This window comes from Cyrtonyx montezumae, unplaced genomic scaffold (genome assembly GCF_038088225.1).
Source record: "Cyrtonyx montezumae isolate F1298 unplaced genomic scaffold, pur_monq_1.0 scaffold_8, whole genome shotgun sequence".
In the NCBI taxonomy this organism is placed as follows: Eukaryota; Metazoa; Chordata; class Aves; order Galliformes; family Odontophoridae; genus Cyrtonyx; species Cyrtonyx montezumae.
The window spans coordinates 81,068,043-81,084,464 of record NW_027072089.1 but is presented as its reverse complement, the minus strand read 5'-3'; positions in this window follow the sequence as shown (position 1 = coordinate 81,084,464).

The following is a 16,422-nucleotide window of genomic DNA, read 5'->3' as shown; positions in this document are numbered from 1 at the left end:
TACAAAATCCATTTGAATGAAATAAGGCTGAGGACACTTATTAAATGCAGTGCTGTTCCAACTGCAAAAGAATCCTTGCTTCTGCATGCAGCTTTATGATCTTTGTGCACATCTTCACCCTTTCAGAATGAATCAGATATGAGCAAGAAGCGTGGTATAAGGAGAAAAAATGAATGTAGTAACACAGGCACTATTGTACTCTTTCTGCCAAGAGGAGCCTGCTTTTACTCTCCATTACCCAATCATGGCTGGCCACCAACTTGCTAGATGCATAATCCAAAAGATTCTGAGCTTCTCAGTGCAGATGAAAGCAACATCCTGGTCCATCTGAAGTATTCAGCATAACTCTGTGCGTTGAATTTTCCCTATGTTACTTCTTTTCACCTGACACTATGGACAGAAATTTCAATTTTTCAAAAATTCCTTTCTTCTTTGATTTTTTGAATATTTGACTACTTAAGAGGCACAACTGGTTGTTATGATTATTATTTACTAATATAATTTACTAACTTTTTTGCCGTAGTCTTTAGAAACTCTAATCGCGCTCAGAACACCATTCTGCTATGTACTGGCTCCCCAAGGTTGAGATTAACTGGTAGCTATCAGATTGCAAGAAAAGTGACCTCTACTACCTTGATGAATAAGATTTCAATTTCAAGTCAAAGGAAGTGATAATACCTCATTTCTTTCTAGTCACTGTCAGTCACTGTTATGGACTTCCTACCTTAGGCAGTTAACCAGAGCTGCACAAACTCCCTGGTTGGAATAGGGCTTTGTTCTGCGACTGCGAACAGTTGATGGAAGAAGACAGCTTCACCAAAAATATGAAAGAATATACTACACTGCCCTCTACTAGTCACAATTTACCCTCAAATACACTGCTGTAGAAGGCAGAAATCAGAAGGGTAATGTAGGTGCCTTAGAAGCTATTCTGTTTTGTGTGAACAACTGCAAATGCATGAAATATGGCCCTTGTGGTAGTCAATAGCATCAACTTCAATAGGCTATGATTTCACCACAGTTGCTTATTGTGTCGTATAGCCCAGACACTAATTGCCTGTGGCTAGTGGACAAAGATCCAGCCTGGGTGTGGTGGGCCCAAAGGAGTCAAAACTCCTGCTGAGGCATCTGAGTTAATGCTTTGGATTTCCAGTTCATTACTGAATAAGATACAATGATTTGTTGATCCTCCACATAATTATCTAACATCCTTATATGCTTCTCTAAAAATTATTCTCTTGTTTTTAGCATACAGTATATTTTATCTAAAACTATGGTGTAATTATTTGTTCTTGTACAGAGAAAAACTCATGAATGCATTTTCAACCACCTTTCATTTCCATTCAGGACTTCAGTTCTAGAATGTCTTCTGCTCTTCAGAATATCATAATATGTGCTAAACTCCTCACAGTCAATTGACCACAAACATTTATCTACTTTCCCAAATGGGAAGCAATTTATAGAAAGGCTTGTTGCTTCTTTAAATTCAGGCTCAATGAAAGTTTGGCCTTCCCTTTTCTGGAAGGTCAGAAAAGGGAAGGCCAAACTTTCTGCTTCTCGTGCAGTTCTCTTAGTTTCTAGCAGATAACATCAAGGATCATTTTGACTGTATCTGAAATGATGTCATTTTGCAATATGGTCATAATTTCTGCATCTTGAAAGTGAGTGTTTTTTCACAAGTTTTTATGTTGAATTTAAGATCTCTCCAGCTCATTTCATGAGGCTCCCATACACTATTATAAACAGAATGCATGGTGTTACCTTAATTGGGGGCATAGAATAAAAGCCTTCAAAGATTTTGTATGAACTGTAGGATGAGAAGATCCTATTGTCGCATGCATTTTAAAGTTTATTATGACAACAAAGACTTTAGGACTTACTTATCCACATTTGTTCTTGAAAAAAACCACCAACACATGATACTTGAATAAAAAGTATAATTCACGCCACTGATCTTCAAGAAGCAGCTTTGAACAATTGTATTCAGTTTTCCCATGTTTGTTATGTGACACTGAAAAATATAATGAGAATTATTAGTCTACAGTTTTCAATAATATTTTGTTGTTAGCGCAGCAAACTCCACTAGAAAGTCAGTTGAGGTTTTTTTGCTTGAAATACTTTTGGTATCTTTGACTGCTTTGCTCTAAAACCCACATAACTTTACCATTCTCAACTAATGTCATCAGCTATAAGCAGGTATGCCTTGGGCTTTTGATACAGCTGACAAATTGCAGCAAAGGTATGCCTGTAGAATAATGAATCTGCATACAATTTCTCTAGAAATTGTATTTAGCAAAAAATTCTACTGATTTGGAGTCTTCACTGACTCCAGGTTGCTCTCCTGAAGCTACATGGACTACGTTGTGGTCAATAAATAAATTTAAAAAATAATAATCTTACTGATGCAAATAGGTGGAGAAATCTTTAAAGAGCTAGTTGTCCAAGCAAGGCGGTGCCACTTTTAAGTGGTACTATGTGTGCCCATATTGGCAAGAGACTGCGCAGTCACTGGCTGTTGATAAAAAAGTGTCTCCCTAAGTCAAGGTTAGTGACAATATAGTGCCAAAGGTCTAGCAGCAGGGACAGAAGGCCTAAACATCAGATCAGTTTCTGTGTCTTTTAGCAGCAAAATAATTTCAATATTTAACTTCCTTTTCTGCCAGAGCCTTTGAGGTCCACAGAGGGTAAGAAGTCACTCAAGTTATCATCTTCGTCAGTTTTAAATCATTCCAAGAGATGCAAATCACTTCCTAACAGGGACCCCTCCTGAGCTTTGTTTGCATTTTGCAGAATAATAATGACTTTTTAAAGCTTTCTACTTGGCAAGGGGGCTAATATTTTCTGTTCTCTTTGTCAAGTGGCTTTTGAAAGAATATGTGGTACCTTTGGAGCATTAAAATGAAAGATAAAATAATCACTTATACTTCAGGGATTTTGACACCAAAACAGATTAGATTAAAAAGAGCATCTTGAAGAAATTTGCTGATGTGAGACTACTGCAGAACATCATCTTTACAGACCTTGAGCCATGTCAGAGTCAGTTTCTTTAACTTCTAATTTCTTCTACTTTAACTTCTTTAATTCTAGTTGATCAATTCCAACAATGCTTCTGGTTTGTTTAGTGGCTTTCTGTCATTATTTTTAAAATATTCAGATCGTGCCCAGTCCTGGCTTGATGCTCATTTAGAATTCAGTTGGCATTTTTAACCTAATACGTATTTTAGGACTGTGCCAGATAACAATGGACAAAGGTATACCAAGTAGTGTGCTGAATGATGTATCTACTCTAGATTGCTTTTAAATAACTGTGTGTTTAATCACAATGGCAAAATCCCAGCTGTGTACTGCCTACATATCTTCTTAACTGAAACTGGCAGTAGAGGGATGAGATCCAATTAGCAAGAGTTCCCTTGTCTGATGGAATTACATAAAAATTCCAATAAAAAGTTTATTTTCCAGGAACATTTATACTAATCATAATAAGCCTCTTCTAACTGCATCCCAAAGACAAGATAGTTTGCCAAGCAGATGGTGCAGAAAAGCTACACTGGCCAAAAACCAACAAATTCCATTTAATGACAAATTCTGTTCTCATTCTAATGTAGAAACCAAAATCTTCAGGATTTTTTCTCATGCACACACAGACATTCCAGAAAAGACTCTACTGTAGGGCTGTAGAGAGTCAAATTAGGACTCTCACCTGAGTTGTGAGAAATAAAAAAAAGTACACTGTGTTAAAGAAAAAGACAAAAGATAAAGAGAAGAGGAGGAAAATAAAACAGTATAGCAGAACCACAAAGAAACAGGCAATACTGTCTTTACCCATTCTGTTCATCTGAGATTTGGTAGTAAAGGGGAAGAATTCTGATCCCATACAATCTTTATGAGCTTGAAAGTTCGTTTTTAAGAATTTTGTCTAGAATTCAGTCTGTACCAATCTTAAGATTAAACATGATCTGGATCTGTGATAGTATTTTAGTGATATTTCAATTAAATGAATATAATTAATCATCATCATATTTTCGTATTTTCAGACATTCCTTATGATGAGCATCCTCGGAGATTCGAGCAGAATTTTGGGTTTGACTGCCAGCCTGCAAGGCTTAAGAAATTATGAGTTACTGACTTGAAAATGTAAGTATTACTGTATGTTTGTAGTTCCTTAACATCATGTAAGAAAATATTTTTTGGCACAGTCTTAGAAAAATGCACTGTCTAACTAGAAAAAAAGTTTTTCTTCCATTATGCATCACATTTTCCACGATTTCTATTTTGTGCTATGTAGGTCGTTAAGTGCTATGGTGTTGTGATTGTCTCTAATCTCTATAAAATGCTCAACAGAACATAATCCTCATCAGAACCTAGTGCTGTAACAGATATCTAATTGTGCAAACTGGTTTCATGAATGAAGGAAAATTACCAAGTAAACATTAAGATTCCTAAGTAAATTGTACATATATAAAGATATATGATTAAATATATACTTATTGCACTTACATGCCAATTGTAGATTTTTGTTATGTATTTGGAGAAACAATTAAGCAAAAGAAACGTAGCTACTTGCCTCTGTCTCTGGTGGGGAACCATGCTGAGAATTCACAGAGGGAAAGGCAGAAACTTAGGTATCTTGCTTAGCTTAGAAGAAGAGAAAAAAAAATCAAAATAAATCATCAGTTCTAGGAGACTTAAAGGCCTGCTGTAAGTCAGAGGAAGAAAGTGGATTTTAGAACCTGCCTACAAAAAAAAACAAAACATTTTCAGTTAGTCAGAAGGCTCCTTCTGGATACTTATAATCCAGATATAGTTGCCAGTGGAAGAGAGCATCTTGTCATCTCACTTAGCCACCTGTGCCACCCAATAAACTGTGAGAGATCTTCAACAGCAGAGGAGAGCTTTGCCTGAGCAGAATTAAGAGGGCAAAAATTACTTTTATCAAGTAGTTGACCAGCTGCCTTCACAGCATCTTGGCTTCTGTCAGCCCCAGTAGAGTTAGGATGCTGCCGTGCTCTACAAAACACTCCTTCATCTCAGTTTTAAAAGGCTTCCTTGCTCCTTATCACATCAAAGCAAAGCATCTGCATGTTTCAGTTGTGGGGCATCATGTGTCTGGCTCCCCTCTGGCTCTCACTAATCCCCTGGATTATCACAGCTCTCTAAAGCGGCTCTTAAAAACCCAGTGAAAATAGGACTCCAAGTGGGTGTGTGAGAAGCAGCAACTGAAGCAATAAGGCTGCCTGCGTCTGTGGAACTCATATCACCCTGTTACTCAAAACAAGGTGTTGAAAAGTCTGCTTCTGCACAAGCTGATACCAAACAGTATCAGCTCCCGGTGAGACAAAACAGGGTCGGGTCTTGTCCATTCATTTGCCATGGCTCATACAAATGGATGCCGCAAGTTATAGTTCATGCTGAGCACACCTGAGTGGGCTTCCATCCTTTAGTTTCTTCACTCTCCTGCTTAAAGTTGAGATCAGCTGGGCCTGGTGCTGTCTGTAGAGGGAGAGGAACTGGGAAGGTCTTTTCATGGAGTTGGCATGTGCCCCTTCATTTCAGTAAGGAGAAGATGATCTCACAAGGTAAGGCAGATATCTAAGCAACTCAGGTGTGAATAGACAGAGGGCTACATCCTGTACCATCAGTCCAGCATCTTACATAAGCCCCAGATCTTCAGAAGAAAGGAGCAAAGTAACAAGCAGGGAGTGGATATGTAAAGACAAAATAAATTAATGCAGAGAACATGGTGCTTCTCTACCTTACCTCTGTTGGCTATTCATTCTCAAAGGAAAATGTCATAATCCCCATGAAAGTCTTGGGAACTAAACAATAGTAATGCCTAAAATCTTCAGTAGTCCTTGAAATTTCTTTTCTTCTTCTCTCATTTAAAAATAAAAAAGATTATGCACGTCTGACATTGACATAAAGTCTGGAGAACTGACCCGTAAAGTAATTAGAAGAGGAATTCACCCGCTTGTCTGCCCCCTCCCCAGCCTTTCACATCTCAAAGCCAGATCAGATGAAAGGCGAGCTCTGTTTACTTCCTGATCTGTCTAATTTCAGTAACAAGGACCATCCCAACTTCATCCTCCTGCAGCTGCTAGAAGTGAAACTCAAGAGGCTGCCCCAGGCACTGCAGCACCTTCTCAGAACTGCTTGACCTCAGTGGATTAGCTTTTCCCTGAGCAGGTGGCAATTTAACAAGAGGAGACAAACTTTTTACACTTAGGAGACCCCTGGTGAATGGCATCAAATATCAGAAGATTGAAACAGAGCAGAGACTTAGGATGCCTTCCCACCTTAACCCTGTGCCACCTTAACCTCCTTGCTATGCACATAAGTTACAGCTTTCCAGTTAGGATCTGAAGTCCATTTACTAGTGAATCAAAGTAAAAATGGCCTTATTTTCTTAACATGTCATACCCTCACAAATCCTACTGAATTAAAAGAGAGCAGTTGATGCTTTGATTTCAGCCTGCTTATGTCTGAGTGTCTGAACAGGGTGTTAGGAGTAATACTTCATGTTTTTCATTTTGCAAGTATGTGCCACAGTACATACATCATAGTAAAAGCAATAATAATACCCTTTAGTTCATGGAGATCTAGTTCTAACAAATAATACACAATTTAAATTATCATTGCCAAATGCATTGTATCATCCTCAGTTTTCCGTAGGTAGAAAAGGTTTGCAGGTTGCAGGTTTACATATAAAACAAAACAAAACAGGAGTCATTGCTTATATTGATCTTCTTGCACACAGGCACCAGCAATAGACAAGTTTCTACATTGTTCAAGTGTGTCTCCACTGTCTACTATGATCTGTTTGTTTAAGGATTAATCATAATAATTACAAGTCAAAATTGTCAAGCAGATATCCAAAACCTGATAGCCAGGTGTCAGATACCATGTCAAACCTGAAGTTAGAGATACCTCTACTTTGGCATCCCTCTAGTAGGTCTGTATTTTCAGAGAAGCTCAGCACCTGCAGCTCCCATCATGATGATTTACAAGATAAGATTTTGTATGTTTTGAAACAGAATGGTGCCATATATGACTACATTTTCTAATCACCAGGTAAGAGATAGGAGACTGGTTTTTACAATGGTACGAAGGAGCATTTCAAGGAAGCAGGAAGGATGGTTAAAAAAGACAAGTAAGTAACACAATGATTAAATGTCTTATTTGTTATAAATAAACCTGCTGTTTTCTGAAGAGTTTATTCCTGTCAACAGTCTGTAGGAATATTATTCTCTGATTTTATATGGATATACATGCATTTCTGCGTAGTGTTACATACCTTTAGTATCTACACTCAGTAAGGTTGCAGATGATAAGAATTCAGGTGAGACTGTTGATCTGCTTCTGGGTAGGCAGGTTTGCAGAGGGCTCTGGACAGGCTGAACCAATGGGCCCCATCCAATCACATGACATTCACTGAGGCTAAGTGCTAGGTGCTGCATTTGGGTCACAACAACTCCATGCAATAATATAGGCTTAGGGAATAGAGTCAGGAAAGCTGGAAAGCAGAAAAGGAAACTGGGGATGTTAGATGACAATGGGCTGAACATGAGCCATCAGTGTACCTACGTGGCCAAGAAGGCTGTGGTCTCCTGGCTTGTAACAGAAATAGCATGGCTGGCAGAAGCAGGGAGGTGTCTGTCCTCTTCTACTCAGCACTGGTGAGACTGCATGTCAAACCCTGAGTTCAGTTTTGTGTCTCTCACTACAAAAACACTGACTTGCTCGAATGCATGCAGAGAAGTGCAACAATGCTGAGGAAACAATGAGAAAACAATACTTACAGGGAGTGACTGAGGGAAGTGGGGCAGTTTGGTCTGCAGAAGAACAGGTTGAAGGGTGGCTTCAGTGATCTCTACAGCTACCTAACAGGAGGTTGCAGTGAGGGTGAGTGTTGGTCACTTTTCTCAGGAGACAAGTGTTAGGATGTGAGGAAAAGGTGTTAAGTTTCATCAGGGGAGTTTTAGGTACAATATTAGGAAGAACTTCTGAACGGGGAGAATGGTCAAGTACTGGAATGGACTGCCCAGGGAAGTGATGAAGTTCCCAGCCTTGGAGGTAAAGAGACATGTGGATGTGACACTAAGGGATGTGTGAGGGAACTGAGTAGCTCAGGCTGGCAGTTGGACTTGATGATCCCGAATGTCTTTTTCAACCTATATGATTCTGTGATTCTATGTTTCTATATACCTATAACTATTCATGCATATCTGTACATATGCTAGTCTATGTGTAAATCTGTAGGTATGTGTGTGTATAAGAATATATAAACTACAAGATATTTATTGCTGAGCTCTGCTAGTTTATACATTTCTTTATCAGTGGAACATGTTTTGTGTGCTTTGAAGTTGTCATTTCAAATGATTTCAGTGTGAAAGTACTGATACACTGTTAGCCTGCATGCCCTTAAAACATATAGTCATTCAAGATCAAGGATATTATCCTTATAACAAAATGTCCTGGGAAGCACTGCTTCTGGGAACATAGTCATGTGTTTGTTCAGTGACATCCAACTTTCCTGAACATAGCTGGCTTTGTATTGTCCTGTTCCTAAAGAGCTGTACAGCTGTTATACAATTCATGAATATTAAAAGCACGATTATACTTTTCAACTCAGCATAGTTCATCTGTCTTTCCAGATCTGTATGTCAGTTATTTTAACTGGAACTGTCTCCCTGACTAGTACCTCCCATATTCATATGGTATTTGCACAGCGTTCTGAATGCATCAAAATTGTAATGCTGCATGTCCTACTTTCACATTTGTGAAGTTCTATAATAATGGTGAATTCCCCAGGGCCTATGCAAAGCAAGTGGCAAAAATATCAGCAAAGATGAGATCAGTCGATTTCTCACCCACTGTGGTGGCGACCCCTTAGTCAGCATTTGTTAATGTTGTGGCCATGCTGGTTTTGTGGGATGTGATGCATAGTTTTGCACACTAAAATATCTCCCAACTTCTAATGCAAGAAAACTACTGTAGAGAATAGCAGTAAAGAGGGTAGTAAGTTTCATTTTTTACCAAGATGATTCGTTTCTCTTCACAATGGATTTGTACTTGAGGACTCTATGCCCTCAAAGACTATTTTCACGGGCAACTCAATTATTACACCTCCAGCCCAATGTACTCTAGTTCTTATTCATCTGTCGATAGAAAAGCTGTTGTGTAGCACAAAATATTACAGATACTGTATGTTCTGGGAGGTGGAGAAGGGAACAAATAAGCAACTCCCTTTGCACATACTCAAACAGTAAAAAACACTTTTTCTCTTTAACAACAGAGAAATTCAAAATACCTTTTTACCGCAATTGAAACTAATTTGCAACAAAGTTGTGATTTCCTATAAACTAGGAAAAAATAAAAAATAATGAAATATAAGAATGGCCAAGATTGTTTTGTCTTGTGTCAATCTGAATAGTAATGAAAAATAATCCCTTTAAATTATCATGGAATAAAATGCTATTTTAGGCAAGTAAGGACATATACATAATATATGTATGGATCATTTTAACCATACATTTCTCTTATGCCAGTGAGTTTGTCAGAAGTTACTCATGACAGATTAAAATGTACCACTAGAGTTTAATTTCTAATTAGTCAGTTTGTGTCTATCCTCCAATGTGTAAAATCAGGGAAACAACCATGCCTTGAAAATTTTCAAGAGCTAATCCCTAAGGCATAGATGACATGAACGAATAACTTATTTATATTAATTTTAAATATCCATCATTGTGGAGACAGGAGAGGTTACATCAGTGTAGTAAAGTGAGAAGCATTAATTCTGAAATCCAGCACATACTTTTGACTGTATCAGAAATCTCATTGCCCAGCAAGATGTATTTGAGCAACAACCAGGAATTTTTGACACTCCTTTATATTTTGGGTTATGTAAGCTAATTAATGGATGATACTGTTTCTACCACACAATAGGTAGATTTTTTATTTGTGGCAGAAATTATAATGATAGTTTCTTTCATTAACTTTTAGTAATTATCTTTATTTAATAATTAATACACATATAATTTAATACAGTACAAATTAAAATTATTATTCATTTTTCTGTAACGTTTCAGAAAATACTGTCAGAGGACAAATGATAGTAATTGCTTCCAAAATGCATACATTAGTCAGAGTCTATATAGATACTGGCTTTGCAATACCTAAGGACCTGATCCTGTCAACATTTTACAACACAGTTTACTGTTCTGAATACTTCTTCTTAATCTGTCAAAAGAAACCATGATCTCTGTTACTGTAGAATATAGCCTAAAATAACTGCATTTATTTTTTTTTCATACTTTATATTGTACTTCATACTAAACAGTGGTCAGATTTCACCCAGAAATCCTTCAGTAGTCACCATTCAGATTGTGGTATTAGTTTTATGGAATAAAGTCATATATGACTCTTCCATAGTTAGATAAACTCTGAGAGTTTTTCATGTAAAATCAGTTGTGAAATGACCTTCTCATGAGCTACGTAGAAACTTCCCATTAGCCACAGCTTCACAGACTAATGCTTCACCTTATTGAACGGGACAGAGATATTCCCTGAACATCTCTGCTGTAGTTTTACATTAACCCTGAAGAGTCTTGCAGTACTTACATTAGCACAGCAGCTAACACATTCTGTTGTGAGGCTGATGCATCTTTCAGAGGTCACTCCTTGGGAAAAATGAAGCTTCCACCTTCAGCCAAAATCCTCTTTTAAGCCAAAAGTGAATAATAGTATATAGTAAAGCTGTTCTGACATCAGCATTTAGTAAGGCCTACATACCTTTCCTTAAAATATGATTTGGTACTCAACCTGTCTTCCAAAATCATGACACTATAGTAATTATGGTTTCCCAGGGGTTTATAATTTTGGTAGAGGAAGGATAGGATTGGATTGTTCCATATGGCCAAAGGAAATTAAAAAAACCTTGTACTTTCATCCCAAAAATTAAAAGGGAAAATATTAGCACTTTTGCAATCTTAATTTAAAATTCTCATTGTTCTGTCACATAAAGTACTCTCAAGTGAAAAATGTATGACTACACATATGATATTAAGATGGATTTTCCAGTACAAGCGAGTACTTGCTGTCTTTAAAAGTGCTAATTATCAGACTGCATGTATACTGGAATATTTGTTTTTCAGTGTAACCACTGGAGACCATGGCATTTTCAGTTCAGATGTTTCCTACCCACAGATAGTATCTATGTTTTGGCTGGTTTTTCCATCAAAAATAACAGGAAAGGAGTGGCAAAGAGTGCTGAGCTTTTAATAAAAGAGTAACAGCTTTTCATCTTCCTTACTCAACAGCTGGAAAAGTTTGAAACATTAAAGAAGCATAGGAAGAAGATGTAGAAAATCTAGCAGGGGAAAAACAAAAAAACAAATAATAATAATAATAATAAAAAGTTTCTCTTAGCTGTCCCCTTACCAGCTATTCTGTTTTCCAGCTTCAGCTCCAAATCTGCAAGTAGTTAATGAGATGAAGACTTGCAGATTTGGTGCAAGAGGACCTTCTGCTGTAAGAGGACTATCTTCTGGTTAAACCTATTGCTTATCAAGGCTGTTTGGACTTCAGTCCACAGCTCTTCTCCAGTCCTCACATTTCTCCCATTCTTACTGTTTGGAGCAAGAAAAAAGTTACAAAAACAAACAAACAAACAAAACCCAAAACAAACAAACAAACAAAAAAAACAAACAAGAAAGCAAACAGCAGTATCCATTCTGAAATGGAAAAGAGATTGGTTATAATGGTTTAGTTGCTTTCCTGGGGACGTTTGATTGTATTGTGTAAACTTCAAATGCCACAAAGCAGGCTGTTAAAACAAGTGACTGTGGGGAAAAGCCTGACTTGGGAAGAAAATCAGAGAGCTCTGTAAAAGAAATGTCTTTCCTCACCTTGGGAAAGATGCTCATTGTGACACGAGCAACTCCTACATGTTTTACCATACATGCATGGCTGTCCTACATAAAAAACGCCTGTTTGCATTATGTCACGAATAAACTTTGTTTCAGGCCAAACTAAGTTAGCAAAATATCTCCTTGTCCCTGTGAATAGAGGTGTTTCTCAGAGCTTAAAAGCAAAAAGGTATACTCCTGAAACTTATAATCCTAGAGTTCTTCACTCGTATCAGCAAGAAGCTGAGTATTTTTACAAGGGACCAGATCCTCAGATGACATAAAATCTTCTAGTTGTGATTTTAAAAAACTTGTTTATTCGATATATCAAGTAAATACAAACTGAAGGACTTGTCATTGGTGTGCGTATCAAGCCTTAAAATACTGCACCTTAAAATGTTGTCTTCTATAAACTTCAGGGCATTTTTGATTGTTCTATATGTTTACTGCAGTAAGACGCTCTTGTGATTTTGCTTTGTTCTTCTCCATTCCTTCTAGAAAATGTTCAAATAACTTCATGACTCTGAAAATTCCCTCCAGATTTCCAGTTGGCTGCAATATTCTGCTTTACTTCCTATCCTAAACTGCTGCATAATGGCGCACCATGCTCTGTTGAACAGATGCTGAACTTGTCCTTGTCTCTGACCAGTATTTTGTACTATGTCTGGTCCTGCAGGGTGCCAATCACATCCTCACCTTTAGACACATGAGTCAAATCTCTGACTGCCAAAACTTTTGCTGGGAAGATTTTACTCCCTGGTAAGCCGGCCTTATATACCTCTCATCTGGCATTTTATTTGTAAAATGGTTTGAGAAAACTATTTTAAACAACATGTCACCATGCTAATATACTGAAACATCTTCAAGACCCTTTTTCCCTTCTTTAAATAACAATCTCTGTTGATTTAAATTCAACTTGTCTAACGCTTCTGAGCACACAGTGAAGCTTTTTTTAAAGAGATTTTGCTTGCCTTGAGTTTCTCAAACTCTTGACTCCAACTCTGACTCATTCCACGTGGGAGTATTTGCAAAATTCTTAGTCTTTGATTGACATCACCATTGTTTCCTTGCTATTTTTATCTACCTTGTCAGGGCTAGTACAGTGCATCATGTCGATTCTGAGTCAATTCTTCATCAGTGTTATGCAGCTTGAAGGTATTAGGGAGGTCTTTAAATCTGCTTAGTTGATCTTTATGTGGAAGATTAAGTAAATGCTGCTTGCATTAGAACTGGTAAATCTGAAAGATTTCTAGCCTTCGTTATTTGCCACCTCACCAGCAGTAAGGTGCTTTGCAGGATTTCAGCCATTGCCTATGCAATGTTTATATGTATTTACTGGCATGCTCATGATTCATCACAGAAGAGGGAGGGTTGCAGGGAAACAGTGAAGAAAGAAAAGGATAAAGATAAAACTGCACCCTGCCACAGTTCTCTTGCATAACTTTCTTCATATCACTCAGCTTTTCCATCCCTGCTGCCCATGTCTGTAGCTGGAGATTCAGCGTGCATTTCTCTCTGACTTTCAGAACTCAGTTAATGCCTGCTGGTGAGGTGGAACAAGAGCAAAGTTTAAATAAATCCTGAGGGAGAACCTGAAAAGTGGGGTTAACCTCTTTTCTGTTGCTGTCATCAAAAAGGGACCTGTAAATATATAGGTTACTATTATGTTTAATTAAATCCTGAAGACTCCAGGCAGTATGGCCCAAATCCAGCTTCCACCTCTGCAGGCTTTGAAGTGCTGGAGGAAGCGTGTCCTATGTTAGCGTAATCAATTTATTCTCACAAGGTGAGAGTAGTTTAATGAAGGAAAGGATGATCAATGGATGTTTTCCAGCATGCTTGGCTTTGCTTCACAAGTGTTCTCATTGCTGGCATTAAACCAAGCCAAAGGATCCACTTATCCACCCAAATGCTCCCTACTCATGGTGGGAGGTAAAAGAAGATGGTAGAGTGTGGAAAAGATCACATTTCCTCAGTTTTCCATCCCACACTGCTATGTCCAATTCAGTTTCCTGGTGTACAGGTCTTTCCAAAATTTCACCTTTTTTTTTTTCTGTTGGGACTGAATTTTCTTTGTTGCCTATTTGACCCCCAAAACTATTTGTGTTCTTGCCCTTGTACAGCCTTGCAAGCAGCTGCAGGAGTTTGCCCAAAGAATAGTGCTACTATCAGAGTCCATGGCATCTGAAGCATGGACTAGTTTAATAGAACTCAGCAACCACTTGCTGAAATTCCTGCTTGGGCAGCTGGTCCTTGTGGTCAGGCAGCCTCAGTCAGATGCACACTGCTACTTCAGCTCTATTCCCTGCTTATACACGGAGGACTTCCTATTCGACAGTTTTACATTCTTGGCACAAGAACCAAATGCTGGAGCAAATCTCTTCCAACTGATCATACCACGCTTAACAACTTCCGCCCCTTGATTACTGAGGAAATTATTAGAAGAAGAAGGTGTGTAGATCTTTCATCATGCCTGCCTTAAGTAAGGGGAGGTCAGGAATGGTAAGAAGGGGGAGAGATTTGAGCAGTCATTTAACTTTCTTAAAAGTTCTTTTTTTTTTCCCACTCTTTTCTCTATCTTATTGTTTGCTACCTGATTTTTTCATCATCAAGTTCTTTAACACAGCATGCAACATCCTGCAGGCTGTTAAAGCCTTATGCAAGTTTGCATCTGGAAACTGCAGTTCTGGGACCTTGTTTTCTCCATTCACAAATCTGGAGTATTTCACTTTCAAACCCAGATGCTTTACTCCTAAGACTTTCATCCACGCTTGATGTATCCTACTCTTTTTCCACTGATGTTAGTGATACTGCACAGTACAATCAGGTTGTCTACAAACATGTTTTTTTCTGAAGCTGGCCCTCTAATGTGCTCACTTGTGGCCCACCCTAAATAAAACATTAGAAACTGCAATTACCATGAGAGTTCAGGTCATTCCAGGTACATATTATTAATACTTTGGCACTGGTAATGCACAAAGTGAGAATCATGTTATTTGCTAGGGAATGAAGAAGCACCTCAACTCAAGCAACAAAAATACCTTTCTCATACCTGCAATATGACGTGTTGTTTCCATTCTTTGGAGCAAATTTCTGAAGCAGAGAAATCCAAGTTTCAGTTAGTACATTTTAAATCAGACAGAGAAAGGAATTAGTTAAAAGAACATAGGGACAGTGGGAGTTTCTGTTGCTGTGGAAATGAAAAGGACTGTTCATCTGCACACACTGGGGAGAAAATCTCTTTGACAGGGATTCAGTCTCTTACCTGGTGCTGAATTTAATGCTGAAAGTAGCAAATATAGAAACAGTTATAATCAGTGCCCATTTCAGATAACAGCATTTACTGGGCCCAATAAAAACAGCTTAAAACTATATTTTGTTTCAGCTTCCCGTTCTTCTGTCTTCAACCTGTCTGCATAGGCAAAGGCTCTGTTTTCTGTGGGCTTTTTCAGATATCAGAGCCTAATCTTGTGCTCAGTACTCAATTCAGGCACAACCATGAGAGCCAATATTTGGAAGCTAGAACAATTTTTATACATACAAACCAAGTAGTTTGTTAGCTAGATGCAAACTACTGTATTTGTAACTGCTGATATCCACATTCCTTGAGGCTAAGACTGACAAGTCAAGCCTTTTGGCTACAATTTTCAAGAGTTTAGGGGTTTATATGCATAATTCTAAGTAATGGAAAAGTAAACTGGTTACTCAGGTCCTTCAGTCAGCTTCCAAGATATCTTTGTAAAATCTATTCCACTTCTTCCCTGTATTATCAGGATAGAGAATGATTGGACAAATTCTGGAACCAATTCTGAAAGAATGAGCATTTGAACTAAACAGCACGCTTAGATGAATGAGCATGTCTGGCCAGAGAAAGAGGTAAAAGATGTTCTCATTTCTCAAAGGAAGGGGAAAGACTGATCCTGAGGTGGAAGAAACAACAGAATAAGACTGACAGGGTTCTTTCCAACTCCTACATATAAACTGAGTATGATGATCTGCCTCACGGCCCTAACGATCTTTACAGAAGTTTCATAAGTTCATAAGTTCATAAGTTCATAAGGTTGGAAAGGACCTATAAGATCATCTAGTCCAACCATCCTCCTATCACTATCTCTACCCAACTACTAAATTAAGTCCTTTAGCACCTCATCTAAACGCTTCTTGAACAAAAAGAGTGCATTACTTTTCTCCACATAAAAGTTTTCCAATAACATGAAAATGCCCTGTCAGTGAGGTTTGGGGGTTCTTTATATTTGTTTGTTTTATTTTTCCCTTGACTGGTGGCTATTGCAATATTCCATTTTATTTCATATTTTCTGTGCTATATAATTTGGGCCTTGTACACAGTGTTAATACATGCAATAATTATAATTCTCCTTGACTGCATCATATTTAAAGGTGTAAGCTTCTCAATCCATCTCCTTGAGGCAGATTACCCAGGAGACAACCCGCACATTACAGATGGAGCTGCTCTGATCCCATTAACTGAACAGTAAGGGGAGCATTTGATTCACAGACT